Source organism: Canis lupus, chromosome 25 (genome assembly GCF_003254725.2).
Source record: "Canis lupus dingo isolate Sandy chromosome 25, ASM325472v2, whole genome shotgun sequence".
Taxonomy (NCBI): domain Eukaryota; kingdom Metazoa; phylum Chordata; class Mammalia; order Carnivora; family Canidae; genus Canis; species Canis lupus.
Window position 1 is genome coordinate 23,782,998 of NC_064267.1, and position 13,231 is coordinate 23,796,228.

The window sequence follows — 13,231 nt, forward strand, 5'->3', positions numbered from 1 at the left end:
GAAACACAGCCCTACCATGTGTTGTGAAAGAAAGACAGCCTGGAAAATGCAAACCACCATAGTGATTATCACAGGAGTGCTATTTACTGATTATATTCTTCCCTCCCAAAGTAATATTGCTTTCAGGTATTCAGAATCTTACTTTGACATTTATGCTAATATGATCAATTGGTACAATTTATAACAGTGCATTAAGTTTGGGAAGTTCTTGTAATATCCGTCAGGTGTCATCATAAATCTTGAATATATTCTCTAATTAGACATTTCGCTTTTTTAGTGTCAAAGAAGTAAATCACTTAATACATTTAAAATAGAGTGATATTGATATAAAATACTTAGACCTCTGAGAGGCAGGAATAAGTCTAGAATGCTGTGGGCTTTTCACCCCGGGTTGGAGTTTGCTCAACTGCTCTAATGACATGAATTAACTACAACAAGTGGTTATTAAGAAATCTGTAGGTTTTTTCTAATATACCTTCATTCATAATCCATCCCAACCCTAATATTTTTAGAAAAAAGTATGAAGTACTTATGAATTTTCAATAAATTAGGTTTTAGTGATTTATTGATTGAAGATGATTTGGATGGATTTGCATTGGCCTGAATATGCCAGGGGCAGAATATTTTTGTGAACTCCTGCTCGGTTTTGCATGTGGCACTGCTGGCGTCCTTATGACTTGAACCACTGTCTGAAACTCAGTTTATGAAGAAGTATCTAGCTAATCACAGTCGATTCAGATTTGACTTTCTTTTATAAAATTTCTTTTGCAAATAACATTGCATTTTCTTTCTACCATTCACCTTTTAAAGAATCAAGTTTTGATCTTCTTTCCATGGTTTTCTGCAGGCTTATGCCTGTTTTGCTCGTGTTGGTGCTCTATCGCTTGCACCTTTGATAGAAGTGAATATTTTTCTCTTATTCTTTGTTTAATACAGAAGGCTGCACTGTGCACTCTCCTCTGTTACTTGAACGAATTTCAAACAGTCTTTCAGAACTCCCACATGGGGATGACAATGAAAGTAGTCAGTAATTGTTGATGAAAGCTTTGCAACTTCTGCATCATATAACAAAATTGAATTGTAAAGAACAAAAGCTGGTCTCTCATCCTTCTTTGTGTTCTGAGAAGGCTTATAGGAACCTCAGGTAAAGTCTGAGTGGTTATTCTTCTGTTTAGCAAATGCAATATAAGACACAAGCTGATAAAATTAATGAGGTAATCTAACAAATTGAATCTTTAGATGAGTAGGAAATATCTCTTATGATACGTCTGGTATTCTGTATCTGAAGTCATAGGGAATCCAGATATTCCAGAATTTAGTTTGTTGGAGACAATTTACCCATAATTGTATTCATTGCTGCCATAAAGTCTCCATAAATTATCCATTGTTCATTATGAAATTGTTACAATTTTTTGAAGACTTGAGTTATAAATGCTTATTTGTTGGGAGCATAAATTGAATCTGATGGTTTGTTCAACTTATTTATTTATTCCCTACTTTATTAGTTTTTGATGTAACTTACAAAGATACTATGGTATGAAAAGAAGACAAAAATTAAGAAAATTCAGAATATAATTGAGACAAATATGAATGAGGACAATAAGGCTAGGACAGGCACAACAACCAAGAATCACACACACAAATTGATCTTGGAGCCAGATCCTCGACTCTGTATTACTAAGTTTTGTACCCAAGTTGCAAAAATAATGAAACTAATTAAATCACATTGCTCCCCTTAAAAAATCTTGTTAGTAATATAACATTTAAAAGTAAAAAAGATGGGATGCCTGGGTGGCTCAGCGATTGAGTGCCTGCCTTTGGCCCAGGGCCTGGCCCTGGAGACCCAGGATGGAGTCCCGGGTTGGGCTCCCTGCAGGGAGCCTGCTTCTCCCTCTGCCTGTGTCTCTGTCTCTCTCTCTCTCATGAATAAATAAATAAAATCTTTGAAAAAAATAAATAAAGGTAAAAGAGAGAGAGAATAGTTTATGATATAGCTACATTTTCTAATCTTTTCCTTTGTGATTTGCAATTTTTATATTTTGATGAAGAAATTCTTCCAAGGTCATAAAGATAATTTTTACATTTGCTTTAAAAATTCTTAAAGATCTGCTTCTGCTTTTCTTATAAAAGCCCTTGATTCCTGTGGATTTTTTTTTTTTTTTGATTGTGAAATAGGGATCCAAGTTGATTCTTTTTCTACATGGAAAAAAAATCAATTGCCCTTAGTCATTCTAGTTGAAGGAAAACAAGTAGGAAAACCTGTGACCAAGAAATTACCTTCCTGGCCAACATTAAGACAATTTAGTACCAAAAGCTGAATTCCAACCTTAGTGGAGCACAGAGAACACTGGTGGTGTAATCTTGGCAAGGACACAACCTGCTTGAAACTATTGCCTTGACTCATAACTTGGGATTTTAGCCTTTTCCAGTTCCCTTACATAATAAATCTTCATTATGTGGAACTTCACTAGTTCAGAAATTGTTAAAATTCACATAGGTACTCTACTGAAGTTTGATTTTCTATCAAGAATAATGACAGAGATTGCAAACCATCTTAGTAAAATAAAGGAGGATGTTCACAAGAAAAAACTATTTTCAGATACTACAAAGGAACTTGTTTGTCTATAATATTATGCTTAAATATATGTTAAAGTCAATCTATCTCTTAGGAACTTCCACTAAGCAATTATTATATTATTACACATTGCTAGAAAGAAATGATAGTTCCAGACTAATTTGCAATAGGTTTTCTCCCAGAGTTTAATATCATGTTTTTTAATAGAAACAAATACACTGCAATACTTTTTAATGAGCTTAATAAAATGGAAAATAATGCTGTGGTTACACTTTAGTTCCCAAAGCTAATTGTCAATTTTTCTAAGGTCCTGTTGGGAACCACTCTTAACATGTTTTACCCAAAGGGATTACTTTTGGGGCCAACAATGAAGATGAAACAGAAGTATCAAAACCTGTCAAAGCATCTAACTTACTAATCATATACCCACATTGGTTTTATTGATTTTATTTACATGCCATGTGTTTTAATTATCTATTGTGTAACAAATTACTCCAAAACTTAGCAAAGCTGCTTAAAACAACAAACACTTATTATATCACATGGTCTCTGAGAGTCAGGACTCTGGGAGTGGGAGAATTGAATAGTTCTGGTTCAGTTGTCACTTGAACTACAGTCATCTGAAGGCTCAACTGCAGGAAGATCCACTTCCAAGCTCACTCCCTTGTTTGTTGGCAGCCTTCACTGAATTTCTGGCTGTCAGCTGGAGGCCTTGGTTCCTAGTCTCATCGGGCTTCTCCAGAGGCTGTTCCAGAAGGAGCATCTTCTCCTACTACAGCCCACTTCCCCAGAGCAAGGGATCCAAAAGCATAGGGTGGGGATACAATGGGAGCCTTTTTGGAGGCTTTGCCATAGCACTATGTTTTTAAAATATATATGTAGAAAAGAAAAGGAATAAAACAGAATATAGGGAACATGAGATGTTCACTCAGAAGACCATAAACATATATACTTATATATGCTTTTATATACATAAACAGGATACAGAAGAGTGACATATGTCATATACAGTTGAATATGACCCAGAAGAGTCTTCTATGTCAATCCATTGATCTGTCTCTTGCAGCATCATCATTGTTCCGGTTTTGATTACCATAGCATTATAACATACTGCAATATCCGGTAGGAAAAAAACAGAAGGAAATGCTAATTTTTAACAATAAAATCATGGATTAAGTCCCGCATCAGGGTCCCTGCCTATGTAGGGAACCTACTTCTCCCTCTGCCTATGTCTCTGTGCCTCTTATGAATAAATAAATAAAATCTTTAGAAGGGGGCCACCTGGGTGGCTCAGTGGTTGAGCGTCTCCCTTTGGTTCAGCTTGTGATCCTGGGGTTCCAGGATCAAGTCGCACATCAGCCTCCCCACAGGAAGCCTGCTTCTCCCTCTTCCTATGTGTGTGTGTGTGTGTGTGTGTGTGTGTGTGTGTGTCTCATGAATAAATAAACAAAAATTTATTTAGAAATTAAAAATCATTATTTTTAAAAACTAGCTTTTATTTCTATGTGGAAATAATTGATTCTATCTCCCCTTCCCTTCTTGCAAATTCATTAATTTCAAGAAAATGGTTATCAACAATTTATGAAAAGCAAATAATTTGAACAACTGGAAAAGGAATCCAGGATAATGGAGTGACATAATCAAAAAAGAAGTGTTGTGAGTGGAAAAATGAACAACTAGTTCCCAAGGGAAAGTCAGCAGCTATATATGTTTGGGGAAATGTGACACAGATATGCAGAACTTGGTTGAAGGAAAACAAAAAACAAAAAACACCAGACCATAGCAAGATACTCAACTATATTTGAACCTTAATATGGTGGTTTGGTAGGGCCCGGGTGGCTCAGTAGGTTAAGCATTTGCCTTCTGCTCAGGTCATGATCCCAGGGTCCTGGGATGGAGTCCTGCATCATCCCACCTTCTTGCTCAGCAGGGAGTCTGCTTCTCCCTCTGCCCTTCCCGCTGCTCATGCGCTCTCTCTCACTCTCTCTCTCTCTTCCAAATAAGTAAATAAAATCCTTAAAATACATATATTGGTTTGGCAACTTTTTGTTTGGTTTGGTGCTTATATCATATGGTTTTGCTCTTGCTATATTCTTTCCACAATTAATAAAGCATTAATGTCAAACTATAAAGCAAGGATATTTGCTTTCTCATTCTCCTACCCACCATTTCCCTTTACCAGCTGTATTATACATAGGGTTTTTTTTTTTTCGTTTTATTTCTTCATGAGAGACACAGAGAGAGACAGAGACATAGGCAGGGGGAGAAGGAGACTCCCTGTGGGGGGGAGCCCCATGCGAGACTCGATCCCAGGACTCTGAGATCAGGACCTGAGCCAAAGTCAGACACTCAACCATTGAGCCACCCAGCCTCATTTCTTGCTCAAGTCACAATCTAATGCAAGTGCAGTGGGAGGAAAAGGAGGAAAACTCTTCCACAGACTCCCTTGGAGTGCCTCCTCCATCTCCCAAAACTCAGTCTTTCTTTGAATTCTGTGCATCGGATGCTCGAAAGGCTAGACAGAACTTGCAGACCTGTGCAAGATGATTTTTAGGGGCCAAACCAGCAAGTGGTGTACATAATCTCCATTGGCCAGACCCTAGTCACGTGGCCCTGATAAGAGACTCTGGATAATGTGCTAAAGCTGTGTGTCCAGGAAGGAAAGGGGATGGAGTGGATTGGAGTGGGATGCCTAGATGGCTCAGCGGTTGAGCGACTGCCTTTGATTCAGGGCGTGGTGTGATCCTCAGGTCCTGGGATAGAGTCCGACATCAGGCTCCCCACAGGGAGCTTGCTTCTTTATCTACCTATGTCTCTGCCTCTCTGTTTCTGTGCCTCCCATGAATAAATAAAATCTTAAAAGAAGGAAAGAAAAAGAAAGAAAAGAAAAGAAAAGAAAAAGAAAAGAAAAGAAAAGAAAAGAAAGAAAAGAAAAAAGAAAAGAAAAGAAGGAAGGAAGGAAGGAAGGAAGGAAGGAAGGAAGGAAGGAAGGAAGGAAGGAAGAGAGAGAGAGAGAGAGAGAAAGAAAGAAAGAAAGAAAGAAGAAAGAAAGAGAGAGAGAGAAAGAAAGAAAGAAAAGAAAGAAAGAAAGAAAGAAAGAAAGAAAGAAAGAAAGAAAGAAAGAAAGAAAGAAAGAAAGAAAGAAAGAAGAAAGGAAAAGGGATGGAGTTTGATGCACCACCATTAGTCTCCCTGCGGGTTGTGAATGTGTGCTTTGCAGAAACTCCCCACAAAAATCTAGTATTCAGCCCTTCAATTTACACTTTTCTTGTATTTTATGCTTTGAAACAATTATTCTTCAAATTTATAGAAATAAGAAAGGATTTTTACCAAATCTTAGTTAAAACTACAATAAGGTCTGAACTGGATGGTGGACGATAGGCTCCAAATGAAGGCAAAGGGCTGGTTAGGAGCCTCTGTGTTACTGAGTGGGGTTGTCATATTATTAAAATCACTTGTGCTTAAACTCTGGGTGATCAGTAAATGCAAGTTTATAGAAACTCTAAATGGTAGTTTCTCTTTTAATTCACTAATCCTAACGTATGAGAATGTATATACAAAATGACGGACAGTTTTTAAAAGTGCCTACTACTGTGCAGGCATGAATTCTTATTCATAACACTTTCTATCTGTGCAATCAACATTTTTTAAAGCCTATGAAGTAAAGCAATTTGCACTTTAAAATTTACATATGCAATACAATGAATTCAATAAACTGGCACTTGAGACTGAAGGAAAGAAAAACAAAAGTAATGAACAATTCTGATTTGTAATGCTGAGATTTCAAAAAGAGAGCAGCAAAATCAAATCTAAAACTTAAACAGATTTGAACTATTTTCCCCTTGATTGATTTGCTTGCATTATTAAACATTAAATAACTTATGAAATCAGACATTACATATTATTCTACAATGAGTTATTTTGACCTATTTCTGGGCAAGAAACATAGATAGTTCTAGTCACTTGGTAGATCTCACAAGGGCAATTGGTGACTGAAATTTAATGCTGAATTAAGGAATTGCAATAAGTTATTTCCTCTTGATAACATCTGATTTAAGATCTCAGTCCTTAGCTTATGCAATTGAGGATTTTCTTCATATTGTATTGATCACCTGTTTTCCCAACTTTGGTTAACAATCAACCTGATTTGTTGTACAATGCTATTTATTATATTTTACTTTTCCTTCTTTCTATGCTCTCAAAGTGCTGTTCCCCAAAAATTTTGCTTAATTTTTTCCCCTTTTCTTGTTATACATTATCCAGAAGGAGCTTCATGGATAGCTATGCTCATTAGCATTTTCTTCTTTTCTTTCTTTCTTCTGTTCTCTCTTTTGCCCCCTTACTCTCTTCTCCCTTCTTTCCTTCCTTTTTAAACATAAAGAATTAACTAAGGTGAATCATGGCAGTGAATCTCCTTGACAAAGTCATGATGTGAGCCTTTATGGCACAATACTAAATGGAAGATGCCCAGAAAAAAAGAGCATTTTCAAACAGTTCTAATAGAAAAAAAAGAGAGAGAGATTTGAAAATTTTATAAAATGTAACCTTAATTTTTTTTATAAATCTTTTATTATAAAATATCTTCTCTATTGAGAAAAAATGGCTAAAAATACTTTCTATAACCTTAATCCTCTCATTCAGATTTTCAGGCTATAAACTCTTAGAAGAGTAAGACTTTGTATATCCTCAGGCTGGTATAGCTAGGCACTCAATATTTGTTGAATGCATATGTCAATGAAATCATTTATGAATGGTAAGACATGATACTTTGCAGGTTTGAAATACAACCAGAAACCTGTTCATGTTGAGATATGAAAATTGGTGTGTAGCATGTAAGAAGAAAGCTCTACTTAATGCCATGAATAGGGTATTTAAGTCTTTTTTAAAAAGAAAGCAAACTGGACAATCTTATAAAGTTTTCTGGGGCTTCATCCATTATTGATTTTCTTTAGTCTGTGTTGATAGAAAACCGCCTCATCACTTAAAATGTCTCCTTGTGACTAAAACAATTTCATTTGTAGAGTGCAATTTGCTAACTGTTCCTTCTCTGATTAACAAAAGATTAATTCCCCAAACAGAAAATGGTTCATCACTTTTATAATTTTATTAGACCTCTTGCTCCAGTCAGAAAATTTATTTATTCATTCATTCATTCATTCATTCATTCATTTATTTATTTTAGAGAGAAAGAGGGAGGGATCATGAGCAGGGAGTGGGTGGGGGGGTGGCTCAGAGGGAGAGAGGGAAGCAGACTTTTCACTGATGTGGGACTCAATTTTAGAATCCTGGGATCATGACCTGAGCTGGAGGCAGATACTTAATGGACTGAGCCATCCATGTGCCTCATTTAGAAAACTTTATTGTCCTTTAGAAAATTTTAGAAGAAAACAGGAATGTGTAGGATTTCAACCGTTTTATTTAAAATTATGTCAACAGAAAAAATTCAGGAAAGGCATTCCTCTCATTTTTGCAGTGTGAAGGAACAAATTAAGTAGGTACAAAGTTGCCCATATTACCTTAACTCCTTTTCAGTAGGAGTTATTATATAACTATAATGTATTTGCTCATCTGTCTATAGCTTCCACTAGCCTATAACCTCCTCATAGGCCAGGAACAATGACTTCCATTTGTATCCTTGATATGTTGCCTGGCATATGGTTTGCACTCAGATCTTAAAACAAAAAGTAATTTGGTAGCATGAAACTGAAATCTGTGGCTAATCTTTTTTTAAACAGCAAAACCCAAAAGTTCTCTTATCCTTGGATATAATCCTGAGATCATCTCAGTTGTTTATGAAAACATTTAGCCATCTGTATAATATCTGTTTGCAGAAAGGCCATCTTAGTTTGTTTTTTCCTCTTTTCCTGTCAGATTACTGTAAACAAGCCCTCCCATAACCACAACTCAGAGAGTGTCACGTGTAAGCAGACACTCAACACATATTCATTTGCCCACTGAATCTTCAGTAGTGCCTGGTACAAGTTGTGCATGTGCCTTTGAATACAGCAGCTATTCATGGACATATATTGAGTAAATTGAAGGATAGCATCAAGTAGGAGAGCCTTGGCTTCTCTTTCCTCCAGTCTGCCCTTAGGAAAATAAATACCTGTGCATTCTTCACATTATCAGATGAGATGATGCAGGGACTCTAAGCTGATGTATATTCTGGGGTATTTAGCCAATGATGCTAAGGCTCTCTGTGACTCTTGATCTGTACTCACTGGCAGTCTGTTTCCCTGTCTTTCGCATTGCCTTCGGGATCGCTTCTAGAATCTTTGGTTTGGTTTCGTTATTGCCCATCTGGGAATACTCACACCAGTCATAAAGATTTCTTTCTCTTTCTTTACCAAATCTCAGGCATTCCACACATGCTCCATCCCATGCCACCTTCGTGACTGATATCACCCATTCGTCCATCAGCCCATCTTCTCTTAAACACCATGTCTTTCAGGAGGCCGTTTTGGAAACACTAGGTTAGGGAGCATTATGTGCCTTCATGCAACCAGGTACTGGATCTGAAGTATTTCTTATCTTAATACACATTATATAATTTACTGTGTGTCTTCCCTCTGGGCATGTAAGTTTTGAGAAAGGAGGGGATTTTTTCTATCCTGTCCGCCACTTTATCTCTAGCACCCATGTTCAGTTTACAACTACTTAATTAAAGTGAACAAATGAACCAGGTCTTCAACTTGAAGTGGAAGTAAAGGGAACTGTAGGACTAGAAGTTTGTAGAAATGGGATCAAACCAGCACAATGTGCTTTCAGGACTACTTTGACCCTGGTCCCTCTCTTCCAACAAAGCAAGTAAAATAGTTTAATTTAGTTTGCTCACATCACAGTTTATGAGGCAAAGAGACTCTTGCACTGTGATAAATCAAGGAGAGGTGCTTTGGTGCAATGCGGCTACAAAGACCAACAATCAAACAATAGTCTTCGCCACAGAGCAGTTAGGACTGCCTTCACTGCAGTTGGAACCACTCAGTGTTAACAGGCAGGTCTGCAGCTCCGCCTCTTGGGGATGCACAGCCCAGTGATTCCTCCAGCTTCCTGACCAGAGCAGGCCAAGGGGTACATCTCTCTGTGTTGTTTCCCCGGCAGTACATGTAAGAGAGAATCATTTCTGTTATTTTATTTATGAACTTTAGCCATTACTCCTCAGCACCAAAATAACTAGAATGTACATTTGTGGGTCTCTCAGATTCCCATTTAAAGTCTAATGAGGTCAGTCAAAACTGAGGCCAAATTCATCATTTATTATTTATAATTTACATCCAACTTCAAAATAGATGAAGTAATTTAGAGTAATACATGAAACAGGCTGTTTAAATCATGCAGGAAGAACAGAAAAGATCAGATACTGTCAGAGGAGAGGGAGCACAGTACATGAGGACGTCTGAGCACTGGAGCTATCTATATAGGAGTTAGGGTCCAAGGATGTAAAACATAGGGTACATGGGACATCTTACTATGGGCCCTCAATCCAGAATGTTACATTCCTCTATATTCTTGCTCTTTACCTTTGATATATATATATATATATATATATATATATATATATATATATAAGAGGGGGACAAAATAATTTATAGTTCCTTAGTGGTAGGACAATCCAGAAGAATTGGTATTTCTTATTTCTTCTTAGGTGTCCTCCTTTCCAATTATTCATGTCTTGGCTCAATAATTAAAATACACCCAATGGTCAAATCACATGATGGAATGAGTTATGTATAATAGAAACTCTGTCACATCTAATTCGAAATAATAACAAATAGCTCAGCTAGGTGTTTACAGTCATCAGTATTCAGGAAAGGGCTTATTCCAAAAGTCTGTGCCTCACAATGAATGCTAATGTTCATCAATCAACTGCTGTTCTACAAAATCCTCCAAAGTCTTTGTAGATGGGATTTTTGCTGGAGACTCTCATTTTCTTTTAAAAACACAGGGAAAGAAAATAATGTAGGTTTCTCACTTAACCTACCTTATGTAACCCATAAAGTCATTCTGTTTGGCTATGCAACTCAACTATTATTTTACTGACTTTGCCCTGTCTTGACTTGTTTCCATTCCTTTCTTAACACTTGGCTTCAAAAAAACAAAAAACCCCAAGACTTAATAATAATAACCACAAAGCCAGAAATAACAGAGACCACACCCCTACTTTTGGACAATGCATAAATCATCCCAAACAGGTCTCTATCCTAAGGATTTCCCCACACATGGATTCTATAGTACCCTCTGTATTTTTTATTTAAGTGTCAAAACACCCAGTTTGTTTTTTCTTTGTCATTCAAAAGGAAACCTCACATAAAGTGTAAAATTAATGACCAGCTTCTGTGGCTCTTGTTACTCATCATCTCTGGGAATAGGATTACAGTCTCAAGAAACAATAGATATCTCTTTATTTTACTCATTTCAGCTACATGCAAACCAAAGAATTCTGGTCTTTAAAAATATTCTATAGAGGGGGTGGCTGGCTGGCTCAGTTGGTAGACTTTTGATCTTGGGATTGTGAGTGTGAGCCTCTGGTTGGGTGTAGAGATTATTTAAATAAATACTTTTTAAAAAATATTCCATAACTTAACTAACATTCTATTTGTCATAGAAATATTCTATGGAATTCCATTGAAAATGGGGTGGGTATAGGGGAGATAGAGTATTCACTGTTTTTAAAAAATTGTTTAAAAATATGTTAATTTATATATACTACCTATTAAAGATTCACTTTTTGGTACCTATATATGAACAAAGTCACAAAATTAGATCATAAATCATAAAACTAGATATTCTCTCTGGTGGGAAAAATTTTATATTCATGGTCCCCAAACACATAGAAGCTTGAACCTAAAACATGCAATAGGTAAATATAACATATGATAGGTCAGCTATTTCTAAGGGTAATAGGCTTAGAGATAAAAGAGATGATTAAGTAGAACACAAATATATTTGATTGTTTTTAAGATTTTACTTTTAAGCAACCTCTCTACAGAACATGGGGCTCAAACTTGTGACCCTGAGATCAAGAGTCACACGCTCTACTGACCGAGCTAGCCAGGTGTCCCATATATTTTGATCTTGGTAATTATGTATTTATTTTAATATGTATAGAAAAATCAATACCACAATCCTGTGATTTTACTGATATTGCTTAAAAAGCTAAATTTACGTTTATAAAAGTATCCCAGGATCCCGGGATCATGGCTTAAAACAAAGGAAGATGCTCAACTACTGAGCCACTCAGGTGCCCTGGGTGATTTTAACGAAAATACAAAAGCAGTAATACATGTATTACTCCAGGTATGACTAAAATTGGGGTAAGTAGTACCAAGATAAATAAGGTTCAGGAAACACTAACCCAGATTATTCCCTAGTATTGGTATCACATCTAGTATATGATTTAAGTCATAGAAATAAAATCAAGTTATCCTGGAAAGAAAGTATAGTAATTTGGCTTATCAGTTGCCACATTTAAATAGCATCACTAGGGAAATAACTGCCCTTAATGTTTTGTTCTTAGGCTTTTCCATTTAATTATTCTATTTGGTTGTACTAGTTCAGTCAATGAATATGCATTAAGTATCTACTGTGTACAAAGCCTCTGATAGGTAATTTCCAGGAATATAGAAATCTTTAAAGACACACCATTTTCTTTCTTTAAAAAGTTGTGACAATATTTATTTTAAAAAGTAACACTTCTATTATTAATAATTTAGATAAGATAGAAAAATGTTGAGAAGATTCCCAACAATCCTACTATTTAGATAGAGATCAAAATGCTAATGAGTTGTTTCCTTATAGTCTTTTTTTTTTTTTAAGATTTTATTTACTTATTTGAGAGGGAGAGAGTGTGTGCATGAGTGGGGGGGGGCAGAGGGACACGGAGAAGCAGACTCCCCATGGAGCAGGGAGCCCAATGACACAGGACTCCATCCCAGGACCCTGGGATCAGGACCTGAGCCCAAGGCAGATGCTTAAGCAACTGAGCCACCCAGATGCTCTCCTTATAGTCTTTTAAAAGTGAAAAATATGTTATTTCTCTTATTAACAGCGTTGGAACAAGAGTACACTTACTTTTATATCATGTTTTTTTTTCCCACTTCCTCTATTTTTTCCATTTTCCCATGTTACCAAATATTTTCTAAAACATGGTTTGAAGGACCAAATACACCATTTAACTATTCACCTACCAATAGACATGTGGCTGAGTTCTAGCCAATAAAACGGGCAGAACAGATGTTCATCACCCCTAAACCTGACTTTTAAAACACTTCCTGGACATCCTGTATGTGCTTAATTTTTTTTTCCTAAACTGCTAGCTAGATACAAAGAATATAGTAGAGAACTTGGATTGTTCAGGGGGTGGTAGATCCACTGACTAGGAAGAGCCTGGGTCTCCACAGGAGACTTGAGTCTCCTCAACCAACCTACCGAGAGAAATGTACATTTTTGTTGCATGAAGCCCCTGAAATTTGGAATTTTTTGTCGTAGTTATTAGCCTATCCTAATTCATGTATGTTCTTCCTCTAAGTCTTGAAAACTTCCAAACTCGTGTTCCCTCATTTTGTGCCACTTTTTCTATTGGCCTTATCTTGACTTTTTCAGTTTAGTTAATCCCAAAGTCATTTGTCAATTTGTTGTGAATGTATTTGATTTCAC